Source organism: Crinia signifera, unplaced genomic scaffold, assembly GCF_055691185.1.
Source record: "Crinia signifera unplaced genomic scaffold, ASM5569118v1 HAP2_SCAFFOLD_130, whole genome shotgun sequence".
Lineage (NCBI taxonomy): Eukaryota > Metazoa > Chordata > Amphibia > Anura > Myobatrachidae > Crinia > Crinia signifera.
In genome coordinates, this window is record NW_028142023.1 from 344,231 (window position 1) to 359,371 (window position 15,141).

The 15,141-nt window shown below is 36.9% G+C and overlaps 15 non-coding genes across 15 annotated transcripts; all 15 read left to right on the forward strand.

Annotated features, from left to right (window-relative positions):
- The first annotated feature begins 1,230 nt into the window (after positions 1–1,230).
- On the forward strand, positions 1,231–1,312 carry TRNAL-AAG (transfer RNA leucine (anticodon AAG)). The gene has a single exon. It is a non-coding gene; the product is annotated as a tRNA-Leu (tRNA).
- Positions 1,313–2,737: 1,425 nt separating this feature from the next.
- TRNAL-AAG (transfer RNA leucine (anticodon AAG)) lies at positions 2,738–2,819 on the forward strand. The gene has a single exon. It is a non-coding gene; the product is annotated as a tRNA-Leu (tRNA).
- Positions 2,820–4,045: 1,226 nt separating this feature from the next.
- Positions 4,046–4,127, forward strand: TRNAL-AAG (transfer RNA leucine (anticodon AAG)). Its single transcript has one exon. It is a non-coding gene; the product is annotated as a tRNA-Leu (tRNA).
- Positions 4,128–4,540: 413 nt separating this feature from the next.
- On the forward strand, positions 4,541–4,622 carry TRNAL-UAG (transfer RNA leucine (anticodon UAG)). The gene has a single exon. It is a non-coding gene; the product is annotated as a tRNA-Leu (tRNA).
- A 737-nt stretch (positions 4,623–5,359) lies between these two features.
- On the forward strand, positions 5,360–5,441 carry TRNAL-AAG (transfer RNA leucine (anticodon AAG)). The gene has a single exon. It is a non-coding gene; the product is annotated as a tRNA-Leu (tRNA).
- Positions 5,442–5,854: 413 nt separating this feature from the next.
- TRNAL-AAG (transfer RNA leucine (anticodon AAG)) lies at positions 5,855–5,936 on the forward strand. Its single transcript has one exon. It is a non-coding gene; the product is annotated as a tRNA-Leu (tRNA).
- A 737-nt stretch (positions 5,937–6,673) lies between these two features.
- TRNAL-AAG (transfer RNA leucine (anticodon AAG)) lies at positions 6,674–6,755 on the forward strand. Its single transcript has one exon. It is a non-coding gene; the product is annotated as a tRNA-Leu (tRNA).
- A 1,232-nt stretch (positions 6,756–7,987) lies between these two features.
- Positions 7,988–8,069, forward strand: TRNAL-AAG (transfer RNA leucine (anticodon AAG)). The gene has a single exon. It is a non-coding gene; the product is annotated as a tRNA-Leu (tRNA).
- Positions 8,070–8,482: 413 nt separating this feature from the next.
- TRNAL-AAG (transfer RNA leucine (anticodon AAG)) lies at positions 8,483–8,564 on the forward strand. The gene has a single exon. It is a non-coding gene; the product is annotated as a tRNA-Leu (tRNA).
- A 737-nt stretch (positions 8,565–9,301) lies between these two features.
- On the forward strand, positions 9,302–9,383 carry TRNAL-AAG (transfer RNA leucine (anticodon AAG)). Its single transcript has one exon. It is a non-coding gene; the product is annotated as a tRNA-Leu (tRNA).
- Positions 9,384–10,609: 1,226 nt separating this feature from the next.
- Positions 10,610–10,691, forward strand: TRNAL-AAG (transfer RNA leucine (anticodon AAG)). The gene has a single exon. It is a non-coding gene; the product is annotated as a tRNA-Leu (tRNA).
- Positions 10,692–11,917: 1,226 nt separating this feature from the next.
- Positions 11,918–11,999, forward strand: TRNAL-AAG (transfer RNA leucine (anticodon AAG)). Its single transcript has one exon. It is a non-coding gene; the product is annotated as a tRNA-Leu (tRNA).
- Positions 12,000–12,913: 914 nt separating this feature from the next.
- Positions 12,914–12,995, forward strand: TRNAL-UAG (transfer RNA leucine (anticodon UAG)). Its single transcript has one exon. It is a non-coding gene; the product is annotated as a tRNA-Leu (tRNA).
- Positions 12,996–14,063: 1,068 nt separating this feature from the next.
- On the forward strand, positions 14,064–14,145 carry TRNAL-AAG (transfer RNA leucine (anticodon AAG)). Its single transcript has one exon. It is a non-coding gene; the product is annotated as a tRNA-Leu (tRNA).
- Positions 14,146–14,558: 413 nt separating this feature from the next.
- On the forward strand, positions 14,559–14,640 carry TRNAL-UAG (transfer RNA leucine (anticodon UAG)). Its single transcript has one exon. It is a non-coding gene; the product is annotated as a tRNA-Leu (tRNA).
- Positions 14,641–15,141: the final 501 nt, after the last annotated feature.

Below are 15,141 nucleotides of genomic sequence, written 5' to 3' on the forward strand. Positions count from 1 at the left end.
TTATTATTGATATATATTGTTAGAGGTTGATGTTTTCATTGTTCTTTCCACAATAATGCAATTCAATTAAAAAATAAGTGTTCATCATCACATTGTTATAACAGCTAATTTCTTTCTTTGCTAACTTCCCAAAGCTGCCATATAAATTTTTCAAAGAAAATGTCAGTGATTGGTTTCAAAGTGGTAAACTCGACTAAAATGCAAATTAATTAAAAATTAACCATTTCTCATCTAGATTGCATGGCAACCAATATTCTTTAAAAAAAAATCTATTCTCACTGATGTTAAGAGCATCTAAAATGCTTAACATAAAACCGATTTTTACGTATTTCTTTACTACAACAACAACATTTTCTGTAATTCTAGTTCTAGATTCCAGACTGTGAGAAACTATGAGTTACCTTTAAGTGTGGTAGCCTGGCCGAGCGGTCTAAGACGCTGGATTTAGGCTCCAGTCTCTTCGGAGGAGTGGGTTCAAATCCCACTGCTGCCGTAATTATTTTCCAAAAACAAAATCAGTTATTTTCTCTTAAAGTTCAAATTCTATCTGGTGTATGATAGTTGCTGGGACAATTCAACAACAGAGTTCAAAAAAGCTTATAATATCTACTAAATACTTTTCAAAAATATTTCTAAAGACTGTAGAGACATAAAAATTAACTTGAAGTGATTACAATTGGATGCATTGGGCATCCTGGCATTCGGGAAGATGCAAGTCAGGAAACTGATAGCAGAATCCCAAACACTGGTAAAACGACTGATTTTGGAACTCTGTCCTATGTGTAGGGGATGTTATGGTTCAATGGCAGGGGGTGGGGTAATGGTTAGGCACTAAGAAGGGAGGTTAAGAGTTTGGAACTATAGGAGTATGTTTAAGGTTATGCTGCAGATAGGAAAGGTCATGGTAAGATACTAAGAGGTTTTGGGGTTAGGCATTGGAAGGAAAAGAATTAAGGATAGGCTGCAGGTATGTTCAGTGTTAGAGTTAGGGGCTCGATGTTGAAAGTTAGAAGGCTAACCTAGCAAGTGTCAGAATTGTGGGCATTGAGATGTCCCTAATATTGCAATGACCACCAGAAACCCAAGCACCAGTATCACGTACCTAACCCTAACCATATGTGAATGCTCTAATAAATCTCAATATGTTTTTTTACTTCATATAAAGTGAACAAAACACATTTAAATAATCATTTGATAGATCTTTGAGCCAGATGAACACTGCACCCATGAGGTAGCATGGCCGAGCGGTCTAAGGTGCTGGATTAAGGCTCCAGTCTCTTTGGAGGCGTGGGTTCAAATCCCACTGCTGCCATATTTATTATTGATATATATTGTTAGAGGTTGATGTTTTCATTGTTCTTTCCACAATAATGCAATTCAATTAAAAAATAAGTGTTCATCATCACATTGTTATAACAGCTAATTTCTTTCTTTGCTAACTTCCCAAAGTTGCCATATAAATTTTTCACAGAAAATGTCAGTGATTGGTTTCAAAGTGGTAAACTCGACTAAAATGCAAATTAATTAAAAACTAACCATTTCTCATCTAGATTGCATGGCAACCAATATTCTTTAAAAAAAATCTTTTCTCACTTATGTTAAGAGCATCTAAAATGCTTAACATAAAACAGATTTTTACGTATTTCTTTACTACAACAACAACATTTTCTGTAATTCTAGTTCTAGATTCCAGACTGTGAGAAACTATGAGATACCTTTAAGTGTGGTAGCATGGCCGAGCGGTCTGAGGCGCTGGATTTAGGCTCCAGTCTCTTCGGAGGCGTGGGTTCAAATCCCACTGCTGCCATAATTATTTTCCAAAAACAAAATCAGTTATTTTCTCTTAAAGTTCAAATTCTATCTGGTGTATGATAGTTGCTGGGACAATTCAACAACAGAGTTCAAAAAAGTTTATCATATCTACTAGATACTTTTCAAAAATATTTCTAAAGACTGTAGAGCAGGCATTCCCAACCACGGTCCTCAAGGCACACCAACAGTGCAGGTTTTAGGGATATCCAGGCTTGAGCACAGGTGAATTAATTAGTAGCCAAGGAATTCTGATTAAACCATCTGTGCTGAAGCCTGGATATCACTAAAACCTGCACTGTTGGTGTGCCTTGAGGACCGTGGTTGGGAATGCCTGCTGTAGAGACATAAAAATTAACTTGAAGTGATTACAATTGGATGCATTGGGCATCCTGGCATTCGGGAAGCTGCAAGTCAGGAAACTGATAGCAGAATCCCAAACACTGGTAAAACGACTGATTTTGGAACTCTGTCCTATGTGTAGGGGATGTTATGGTTCAATGGCAGGGGGTGGGGTAATGGTTAGGCACTAAGAAGGGAGGTTAAGAGTTTGGAACTATAGGAGTATGTTTAAGGTTATGCTGCAGATAGGAAGGGTCATGGTAAGATACTAAGAGGTTTTGGGGTTAGGCATTGGAAGGAAAAGAATTAAGGATAGGCTGCAGGTATGTTCAGTGTTAGAGTTAGGGGCTCGATGTTGAAAGTTAGAAGGCTAACCTAGCAAGTGTCAGAATTGTGAGCATTGAGATGTCCCTAATATTGCAATGACCACCAGAAACCCAAGCACCAGTATCACGTACCTAACCCTAACCATATGTGAATGCTCTAATAAAACTCAATATGTTTTTTTGCTTCATATAAAGTGAACAAAACACATTTAAATAATCATTTGATAGATCTTTGAGCCACATGAACACTGCACCCATGAGGTAGCATGGCCGAGCGGTCTAAGGTGCTGGATTAAGGCTCCAGTCTCTTTGGAGGCGTGGGTTCAAATCCCACTGCTGCCATATTTATTATTGATATATATTGTTAGAGGTTGATGTTTTCATTGTTCTTTCCACAATAATAGAAATTCAATTAAAAAATAAGTGTTCATCATCACATTGTTATAACAGCTAATTTCTTTCTTTGCTAACTTCCCAAAGCTGCCATATAAATTTTTCAAAGAAAATGTCAGTGATTGGTTTCAAAGTGGTAAACTCGACTAAAATGCAAATTAATTAAAAACTAACCATTTCTCATCTAGATTGCATGGCAACCAATATTCTTTAAAAAAAATCTTTTCTCACTTATGTTAAGAGCATCTAAAATGCTTAACATAAAACAGATTTTTACGTATTTCTTTACTACAACAACAACATTTTCTGTAATTCTAGTTCTAGATTCCAGACTGTGAGAAACTATGAGATACCTTTAAGTGTGGTAGCATGGCCGAGCGGTCTGAGGCGCTGGATTTAGGCTCCAGTCTCTTCGGAGGCGTGGGTTCAAATTACACTGCTGCCATAATTATTTTCCAAAAACAAAATCAGTTATTTTCTCTTAAAGTTCAAATTCTATCTGGTGTATGATAGTTGCTGGGACAATTCAACAACAGAGTTCAAAAAAGTTTATCATATCTACTAGATACTTTTCAAAAATATTTCTAAAGACTGTAGAGACATAAAAATTAACTTGAAGTGATTACAATTGGATGCATTGGGCATCCTGGCATTCGGGAAGCTGCAAGTCAGGAAACTGATAGCAGAATCCCAAACACTGGTAAAACGACTGATTTTGGAACTCTGTCCTATGTGTAGGGGATGTTATGGTTCAATGGCAGGGGGTGGGGTAATGGTTAGGCACTAAGAAGGGAGGTTAAGAGTTTGGAACTATAGGAGTATGTTTAAGGTTATGCTACAGATAGGAAGGGTCATGGTAAGATACTAAGAGGTTTTGGGGTTAGGCATTGGAAGGAAAAGAATTAAGGATAGGCTGCAGGTATGTTCAGTGTTAGAGTTAGGGGCTCGATGTTGAAAGTTAGAAGGCTAACCTAGCAAGTGTCAGAATTGTGGGCATTGAGATGTCCCTAATATTGCAATGACCACCAGAAACCCAAGCACCAGTATCACGTACCTAACCCTAACCATATGTGAATGCTCTAATAAATCTTTTTTTTACTTCATATAAAGTGAACAAAACACATTTAAATAAACATTTAATAGATCTTTGAGCCACATGAACACTGCACCCATGAGGTAGCATGGCCGAGCGGTCTAAGGCGCTGGATTAAGGCTCCAGTCTCTTCGGAGGCGTGGGTTCAAATCCCACTGCTGCCATATTTATTATTGATATATATTGTTAGAGGTTGATGTTTTCATTGTTCGTTCCACAATAATGCAATTCAATTAAAAAATAAGTGTTCATCATCACATTGTTATAACAGCTAATTTCTTTCTTTGCTAACTTCCCAAAGCTGCCATATAAATTTTCAAAGAAAATGTCAGTGATTGGTTTCAAAGTGGTAAACTCAACTAAAATGCAAATTAATTAAAAATTAACCATTTCTCATCTAGATTGCATGGCAACCAATATTCTTTAAAAAAAAATCTTTTCTCACTTATGTTAAGAGCATCTAAAATGCTTAACATAAAACATATTTTTACGTATTTCTTTACTACAACAACAACATTTTCTGTAATTCTAGTTCTAGATTCCAGACTGTGAGAAACTTCGAGTTACCTTTAAGTGTGGTAGCATGGCCGAGCGGTCTACGGCGCTGGATTTAGGCTCCAGTCTCTTTGGAGGCGTGGGTTCAAATCCCACTGCTGCCATAATTAGTTTCCAAAAACAAAATCAGTTATTTTCTCTTAAAGTTCAAATTCTATCTGGTGTATGATAGTTGCTGGGACAATTCAACAACAGAGTTCAAAAAAGTTTATCATATCTACTAGATACTTTTCAAAAATATTTCTAAAGACTGTAGAGACATAAAAATTAACTTGAAGTGATTACAATTGGATGCATTGGGCATCCTGGCATTCGGGAAGTTGCAAGTCAGGAAACTGATAGCAGAATCCCAAACACTGGTAAAACGACTGATTTTGGAACTCTGTCCTATGTGTAGGGGATGTTATGGTTCAATGGCAGGGGGTGGGGTAATGGTTAGGCACTAAGAAGGGAGGTTAAGAGTTTGGAACTATAGGAGTATGTTTAAGGTTATGCTGCAGATAGGAAGGGTCATGGTAAGATACTAAGAGGTTTTGGGGTTAGGCATTGGAAGGAAAAGAATTAAGGATAGGCTGCAGGTATGTTCAGTGTTAGAGTTAGGGGCTCGATGTTGAAAGTTAGAAGGCTAACCTAGCAAGTGTCAGAATTGTGAGCATTGAGATGTCCCTAATATTGCAATGACCACCAGAAACCCAAGCACCAGTATCACGTACCTAACCCTAACCATATGTGAATGCTCTAATAAATCTCAATATGTTTTTTTACTTCATATAAAGTGAACAAAACACATTTAAATAATCATTTGATAGATCTTTGAGCCACATGAACACTGCACCTATGAGGTAGCATGGCCGAGCGGTCTAAGGTGCTGGATTAAGGCTCCAGTCTCTTCGGAGGTGTGGGTTCAAATCCCACTGCTGCCATATTTATTATTGATATATATTGTTAGAGGTTGATGTTTTCATTGTTCTTTCCACAATAATGCAATTCAATTAAAAAATAAGTGTTCATCATCACATTGTTATAACAGCTAATTTCTTTCTTTGCTAACTTCCCAAAGCTGCCATATACATTTTTCAAAGAAAATGTCAGTGATTGGTTTCAAAGTGGTAAACTCGACTAAAATGCAAATTAATTAAAAATTAACCATTTCTCATCTAGATTGCATGGCAACCAATATTCTTTAAAAAAAATCTTTTCTCACTTATGTTAAGAGCATCTAAAATGCTTAACATAAAACAGATTTTTACGTATTTCTTTACTACAACAACAACATTTTCTGTAATTCTAGTTCTAGATTCCAAACTGTGAGAAACTATGAGATACCTTTAAGTGTGGTAGCATGGCCGAGCGGTCTAAGGCGCTGGATTAAGGCTCCAGTCTCTTCGGAGGCGTGGGTTCAAATCCCACTGCTGCCATAATTATTTTCCAAAAACAAAATCAGTTATTTTCTCTTAAAGTTCAAATTCTATCTGGTGTGTGATAGTTGCTGGGACAATTCAACAACAGAGTTCAAAAAAGTTTATCATATCTACTAGATACTTTTCAAAAATATTTCTAAAGACTGTAGAGACATAAAAATTAACTTGAAGTGATTACAATTGGATGCTTTGGGCATCCTGGCATTCGGGAAGCTGCAAGTCAGGAAACTGATAGCAGAATCCCAAACACTGGTAAAATGACTGATTTTGGAACTCTGTCCTATGTGTAGGGGATGTTATGGTTCAATGGCAGGGGGTGGGGTAATGTTTAGGCACTAAGAAGGGAGGTTAAGAGTTTGGAACTATAGGAGTATGTTTAAGATTATGCTGCAGATAGGAAGGGTCATGGTAAGATACTAAGAGGTTTTGGGGTTAGGCATTGGAAGGAAAAGAATTAAGGATAGGCTGCAGGTATGTTCAGTGTTAGAGTTAGGGGCTCGATGTTGAAAGTTAGAAGGCTAACCTAGCAAGTGTCAGAATTGTGGGCATTGAGATGTCCCTAATATTGCAATGACCACCAGAAACCCAAGCACCAGTATCACGTACCTAACCCTAACCATATCTGAATGCTCTAATAAATCTCAATATGTTTTTTTACTTCATATAAAGTGAACAAAACACATTTAAATAATCATTTGATAGATCTTTGAGCCACATGAACACTGCACCCATGAGGTAGCATGGCTGAGCGGTCTAAGGCGCTGGATTAAGGCTCCAGTCTCTTCGGAGGCGTGGGTTCAAATCCCACTGCTGCCATATTTATTATTGATATATATTGTTAGAGGTTGATGTTTTCATTGTTCGTTCCACAATAATGCAATTCAATTAAAAAATAAGTGTTCATCATCACATTGTTATAACAGCTAATTTCTTTCTTTGCTAACTTCCCAAAGCTGCCATATAAATTTTCAAAGAAAATGTCAGTGATTGGTTTCAAAGTGGTAAACTCAACTAAAATGCAAATTAATTAAAAATTAACCATTTCTCATCTAGATTGCATGGCAACCAATATTCTTTAAAAAAAAATCTTTTCTCACTTATGTTAAGAGCATCTAAAATGCTTAACATAAAACATATTTTTACGTATTTCTTTACTACAACAACAACATTTTCTGTAATTCTAGTTCTAGATTCCAGACTGTGAGAAACTATGAGTTACCTTTAAGTGTGGTAGCATGGCCGAGAAGTCTACGGCGCTGGATTTAGGCTCCAGTCTCTTTGGAGGTGTGGGTTCAAATCCCACTGCTGCCATAATTAGTTTCCAAAAACAAAATCAGTTATTTTCTCTTAAAGTTCAAATTCTATCTGGTGTATGATAGTTGCTGGGACAATTCAACAACAGAGTTCAAAAAAGTTTATCATATCTACTAGATACTTTTCAAAAATATTTCTAAAGACTGTAGAGACATAAAAATTAACTTGAAGTGATTACAATTGGATGCATTGGGCATCCTGGCATTCGGGAAGTTGCAAGTCAGGAAACTGATAGCAGAATCCCAAACACTGGTAAAACGACTGATTTTGGAACTCTGTCCTATGTGTAGGGGATGTTATGGTTCAATGGCAGGGGGTGGGGTAATGGTTAGGCACTAAGAAGGGAGGTTAAGAGTTTGGAACTATAGGAGTATGTTTAAGGTTATGCTGCAGATAGGAAGGGTCATGGTAAGATACTAAGAGGTTTTGGGGTTAGGCATTGGAAGGAAAAGAATTAAGGATAGGCTGCAGGTATGTTCAGTGTTAGAGTTAGGGGCTCGATGTTGAAAGTTAGAAGGCTAACCTAGCAAGTGTCAGAATTGTGAGCATTGAGATGTCCCTAATATTGCAATGACCACCAGAAACCCAAGCACCAGTATCACGTACCTAACCCTAACCATATGTGAATGCTCTAATAAATCTCAATATGTTTTTTTACTTCATATAAAGTGAACAAAACACATTTAAATAATCATTTGATAGATCTTTGAGCCACATGAACACTGCACCTATGAGGTAGCATGGCCGAGCGGTCTAAGGTGCTGGATTAAGGCTCCAGTCTCTTCGGAGGTGTGGGTTCAAATCCCACTGCTGCCATATTTATTATTGATATATATTGTTAGAGGTTGATGTTTTCATTGTTCTTTCCACAATAATGCAATTCAATTAAAAAATAAGTGTTCATCATCACATTGTTATAACAGCTAATTTCTTTCTTTGCTAACTTCCCAAAGCTGCCATATACATTTTTCAAAGAAAATGTCAGTGATTGGTTTCAAAGTGGTAAACTCGACTAAAATGCAAATTAATTAAAAATTAACCATTTCTCATCTAGATTGCATGGCAACCAATATTCTTTAAAAAAAATCTTTTCTCACTTATGTTAAGAGCATCTAAAATGCTTAACATAAAACAGATTTTTACGTATTTCTTTACTACAACAACAACATTTTCTGTAATTCTAGTTCTAGATTCCAGACTGTGAGAAACTATGAGATACCTTTAAGTGTGGTAGCATGGCCGAGCGGTCTAAGGCGCTGGATTAAGGCTCCAGTCTCTTCGGAGGCGTGGGTTCAAATCCCACTGCTGCCATAATTATTTTCCAAAAACAAAATCAGTTATTTTCTCTTAAAGTTCAAATTCTATCTGGTGTGTGATAGTTGCTGGGACAATTCAACAACAGAGTTCAAAAAAGTTTATCATATCTACTAGATACTTTTCAAAAATATTTCTAAAGACTGTAGAGACATAAAAATTAACTTGAAGTGATTACAATTGGATGCTTTGGGCATCCTGGCATTCGGGAAGCTGCAAGTCAGGAAACTGATAGCAGAATCCCAAACACTGGTAAAATGACTGATTTTGGAACTCTGTCCTATGTGTAGGGGATGTTATGGTTCAATGGCAGGGGGTGGGGTAATGTTTAGGCACTAAGAAGGGAGGTTAAGAGTTTGGAACTATAGGAGTATGTTTAAGATTATGCTGCAGATAGGAAGGGTCATGGTAAGATACTAAGAGGTTTTGGGGTTAGGCATTGGAAGGAAAAGAATTAAGGATAGGCTGCAGGTATGTTCAGTGTTAGAGTTAGGGGCTCGATGTTGAAAGTTAGAAGGCTAACCTAGCAAGTGTCAGAATTGTGGGCATTGAGATGTCCCTAATATTGCAATGACCACCAGAAACCCAAGCACCAGTATCACGTACCTAACCCTAACCATATCTGAATGCTCTAATAAATCTCAATATGTTTTTTTACTTCATATAAAGTGAACAAAACACATTTAAATAATCATTTGATAGATCTTTGAGCCACATGAACACTGCACCCATGAGGTAGCATGGCCGAGCGGTCTAAGGCGCTGGATTAAGGCTCCAGTCTCTTCGGAGGCGTGGGTTCAAATCCCACTGCTGCCATATTTATTATTGATATATATTGTTAGAGGTTGATGTTTTCATTGTTCTTTCCACAATAATGCAATTCAATTAAAAAATAAGTGTTCATCATCACATTGTTATAACAGCTAATTTCTTTCTTTGCTAACTTCCCAAAGCTGCCATAAAATTTTTTCAAAGAAAATGTCAGTGATTGGTTTCAAAGTGGTAAACTCGACTAAAATGCAAATTAATTAAAAATTAACCATTTCTCATCTAGATTGCATGGCAACCAATATTCTTTAAAAAAAATCTTTTCTCACTTATGTTAAGAGCATCTAAAATGCTTAACATAAAACAGATTTTTACGTATTTCTTTACTACAACAACAACATTTTCTGTAATTCTAGTTCTAGATTCCAGACTGTGAGAAACTATGAGTTACCTTTAAGTGTGGTAGCATGGCCGAGCGGTCTAAGGCGCTGAATTTAGGCTCCAGTCTCTTCGGAGGCGTGGGTTCAAATCCTACTGCTGCCATAATTATTTTCCAAAAACAAAATCAGTTATTTTCTCTTAAAGTTCAAATTCTATCTGGTGTATGATAGTTGCTGGGACAATTCAACAACAGAGTTCAAAAAAGTTTATCATATCTACTAGATACTTTTCAAAAATATTTCTAAAGACTGTAGAGACATAAAAATTAACTTGAAGTGATTACAATTGGATGCATTGGGCATCCTGGCATTCGGGAAGCTGCAAGTCAGGAAACTGATAGCAGAATCCCAAACACTGGTAAAACGACTGATTTTGGAACTCTGTCCTATGTGTAGGGGATGTTATGGTTCAATGGCAGGGGGTGGGGTAATAGTTAGGCACTAAGAAGGGAGGTTAAGAGTTTGGAACTGTAGGAGTATGTTTAAGGTTATGCTGCAGATAGGAAGGGTCATGGTAAGATACTAAGAGGTTTTGGGGTTAGGCATTGGAAGGAAAAGAATTAAGGATAGGCTGCAGGTATGTTTAGTTTTAGAGTTAGGGGCTCGATGTTGAAAGTTAGAAGGCTAACCTAGCAAGTGTCAGAATTGTGAGCATTGAGATGTCCCTAATATCGCAATGACCACCAGAAACCCAAGCACCAGTATCACGTCCCTAACCATATGTGAATGCTCTAATAAATCTCAATATGTTTTTTTACTTCATATAAAGTGAACAAAACACATTTAAATAATCATTTGATAGATCTTTGAGCCACATGAACACTGCACCCATGAGGTAGCATGGCCGAGCGGTCTAAGGCGCTGGATTAAGGCTCCAGTCTCTTCGGAGGCGTGGGTTCAAATCCCACTGCTGCCATATTTATTATTGATATATATTGTTAGAGGTTGATGTTTTCATTGTTCTTTCCACAATAATGCAATTCAATTAAAAAATAAGTGTTCATCATCACATTGTTATAACAGCTAATTTCTTTCTTTGCTAACTTCCCAAAGCTGCCATAAAATTTTTTCAAAGAAAATGTCAGTGATTGGTTTCAAAGTGGTAAACTCGACTAAAATGCAAATTAATTAAAAATTAACCATTTCTCATCTAGATTGCATGGCAACCAATATTCTTTAAAAAAAATCTTTTCTCACTTATGTTAAGAGCATCTAAAATGCTTAACATAAAACAGATTTTTACGTATTTCTTTACTACAACAACAACATTTTCTGTAATTCTAGTTCTAGATTCCAGACTGTGAGAAACTATGAGTTACCTTTAAGTGTGGTAGCATGGCCGAGCGGTCTAAGGCGCTGAATTTAGGCTCCAGTCTCTTCGGAGGCGTGGGTTCAAATCCTACTGCTGCCATAATTATTTTCCAAAAACAAAATCAGTTATTTTCTCTTAAAGTTCAAATTCTATCTGGTGTATGATAGTTGCTGGGACAATTCAACAACAGAGTTCAAAAAAGTTTATCATATCTACTAGATACTTTTCAAAAATATTTCTAAAGACTGTAGAGACATAAAAATTAACTTGAAGTGATTACAATTGGATGCATTGGGCATCCTGGCATTCGGGAAGCTGCAAGTCAGGAAACTGATAGCAGAATCCCAAACACTGGTAAAACGACTGATTTTGGAACTCTGTCCTATGTGTAGGGGATGTTATGGTTCAATGGCAGGGGGTGGGGTAATAGTTAGGCACTAAGAAGGGAGGTTAAGAGTTTGGAACTGTAGGAGTATGTTTAAGGTTATGCTGCAGATAGGAAGGGTCATGGTAAGATACTAAGAGGTTTTGGGGTTAGGCATTGGAAGGAAAAGAATTAAGGATAGGCTGCAGGTATGTTTAGTTTTAGAGTTAGGGGCTCGATGTTGAAAGTTAGAAGGCTAACCTAGCAAGTGTCAGAATTGTGAGCATTGAGATGTCCCTAATATCGCAATGACCACCAGAAACCCAAGCACCAGTATCACGTCCCTAACCATATGTGAATGCTCTAATAAATCTCAATATGTTTTTTTACTTCATATAAAGTGAACAAAACACATTTAAATAATCATTTGATAGATCTTTGAGCCACATGAACACTGCACCCATGAGGTAGCATGGCCGAGCGGTCTAAGGCGCTGGATTAAGGCTCCAGTCTCTTCGGAGGCGTGGGTTCAAATCCCACTGCTGCCATATTTATTATTGATATATATTGTTAGAGGTTGATGTTTTCATTGTTCTTTCCACAATAATGCAATTCAATTAAAAAATAAGTGTTCATCATCACATTGTTATAACAGCTAATTTCTTTCTTTGCTAACTTCCCAAAGCTGCCATATAAATTTTTCAAAGAAAATGTCAGTGATTGGTTTCAAAGTGGTAAACTCGACTAAAATGCAAATTAATTAAAAATTAACCATTTCTCATCTAGATTGCATGGCAACCAATATTCTTTAAAAAAAAATCTTTTCTCACTTATGTTAAGAGCATCTAAAATGCTTAACATAAAACAGATTTTTATGTATTTCTTTACTACAACAACAACATTTTCTGTAATTCTAGTTCTAGATTCCAGACTGTGAGAAACTATGAGTTACTTTTAAGTGTGGTAGCATGGCCGAGCGGTCTAAGGCGCTGGATTTAGGCTCCAGTCTGTTCGGAGGCGTGGGTTCAAATCCCACTTCTGCCATATTTATTATTGATATATATTTTTAGAGGTTGATGTTTTCATTGTTCTTTCCACAATAATGCAATTCAATTAAAAAATAAGTGTTCATCATCACATTGTTATAACAGCTAATTTCTTTATTTGCTAACTTCCCAAAGCTGCCATATAAATTTTTCAAAGAAAATGTCAGTGATTGGTTTCAAAGTGGTAAACTCGACTAAAATGCAAATTAATTAAAAATTAACCATTTCTCATCTAGATTGCATGGCAACCAATATTCTTTAAAAAAAAAATCTTTTCTCACTTATGTTAAGAGCATCTAAAATGCTTAACATAAAACAGATTTTTACGTATTTCTTTACTACAACAACAACAACATTTTCTGTAATTCTAGTTCTAGATTCCAGACTGTGAGAAACTATGAGTTACCTTTAAGTGTGGTAGCATGGCCGAGCGGTCTAAGGTGCTGGATTTAGGCTCCAGTCTCTTCGGAGGCGTGGGTTCAAATCCCACTGCTGCCATAATTATTTTCCAAAAACAAAATCAGTTATTTTCTCTTAAAGTTCAAATTCTATCTGGTGTATGATAGTTGCTGGGACAATTCAACAACAGAGTTCAAAAAAGTTTATCATATCTACTAGATACTTTTCAAAAATATTTCTAAAGACTGTAGAGACATAAAAATTAACTTGAAGTGATTACAATTGGATGCATTGGGCATCCTGGCATTCGGGAAGCTGCAAGTCAGGAAACTGATAGCAGAATCCCAAACACTGGTAAAACAACTGATTTTGGAACTCTGTCCTATGTGTAGGGGATGTTATGGTTCAATGGCAGGGGGTGGGGTAATGGTTAGGCACTAAGAATGGAGGTTAAGAGTTTGGAACTATAGGAGTATGTTTAAGGTTATGCTGCAGATAGGAAGGGTCATGGTAAGATACTAAGAGGTTTTGGGGTTAGGCATTGGAAGGAAAAGAATTAAGGATAGGCTGCAGGTATGTTCAGTGTTAGAGTTAGGGGCTCGATGTTGAAAGTTAGAAGGCTAACCTAGCAAGTGCATTTGGGAAGCTGCAAGTCAGGAAACTGATAGCAGAATCCCAAACACTGGTAAAACGACTGATTTTGGAACTCTGTCCTATGTGTAGGGGATGTTATGGTTCAATGGCAGGGGGTGGGGTAATGGTTAGGCACTAAGAAGGGAGGTTAAGAGTTTGGAACTATAGGAGTATGTTTAAGGTTATGCTGCAGATAGGAAGGGTCATGGTAAGATACTAAAAGGTTTTGGGGTTAGGCATTGGAAGGAAAAGAATTAAGGATAGGCTGCAGGTATGTTCAGTGTTAGAGTTAGGGGCTATATGTTGAAAGTTAGAAGGCTAACCTAGAAAGTGTCAGAATTGTGAGAATTGAGATGTCCCTAATATTGCAATGACCACCAGAAACCCAAGCACCAGTATCACGTACCTAATCCTAACCATATGTGAATGCTCTAATAAATCTCAATATGTTTTTTTACTTCATATAAAGTGAACAATACACATTTAAATAATCATTTGATAGATCTTTGAGCCACATGAACATTGCACCCATGAGGTAGCATGGCCGAGCGGTCTAAGGCGCTGGATTAAGGCTCCAGTCTCTTCGGAGGCGTGGGTTCAAATCCCACTGCTGCCATATTTATTATTGATATATATTGTTTGAGGTTGATGTTTTCATTGTTCTTTCCACAATAATGCAATTCAATTAAAAAATAAGTGTTCATCATCACATTGTTATAACAGCTAATTTCTTTCTTTGATAACTTCCCAAAGCTGCCATATAAATTTTTCAAAGAAAATGTCAGTGATTGGTTTCAAAGTGGTAAACTCGACTAAAATGCAAATTAATTAAAAATTAACCATTTCTCATCTAGATTGCATGGCAACCAATATTCTTTAAAAAAAATCTTTTCTCACTTATGTTAAGAGCATCTAAAATGCTTAACATGAAACAGATTTTTACGTATTTCTTTACTACAACAACAACATTTTCTGTAATTCTAGTTCTAGATTCCAGACTGTGAGAAACTATGAGTTACCTTTAAGTGTGGTAGCATGGCCGAGCGGTCTAAGGCGCTGGATTTAGGCTCCAGTCTCTTCGGAGGCGTGGGTTCAAATCCCACTGCTGCCATAATTATTTTCCAAAGACAAAATCAGTTATTTTCTCTTAAAGTTCAAATTCAATCTGGTGTATGATAGTTGCTGGGACAATTCAACAACAGAGTTCAAAATTTTTTATCATATCTACTAGATACTTTTCAAAAATATTTCTAAAGACTGTAGAGACATAAAAATTAACTTGAAGTGATTACAATTGGATGCATTGGGCATCCTGGCATTCGGGAAGCTGCAAGTCAGGAAACTGATAGCAGAATCCCAAACACTGGTAAAACGACTGATTTTGGAACTCTGTCCTATGTGTAGGGGATGTTATGGTTCAATGGCAGGGGGTGGGGTAATGGTTAGGCACTAAGAAGGGAGGTTAAGAGTTTGGAACTATAGGAGTATGTTTAAGGTTTTGCTGCAGATAGGAAGGGTCATGGTAAGATACTAAGAGGTTTTGGGGTTAGGCATTGGAAGGAAAAGAATTAAGGATAGGCTGCAGGTATGTTCAGTGTTAGAGTTAGGGGCT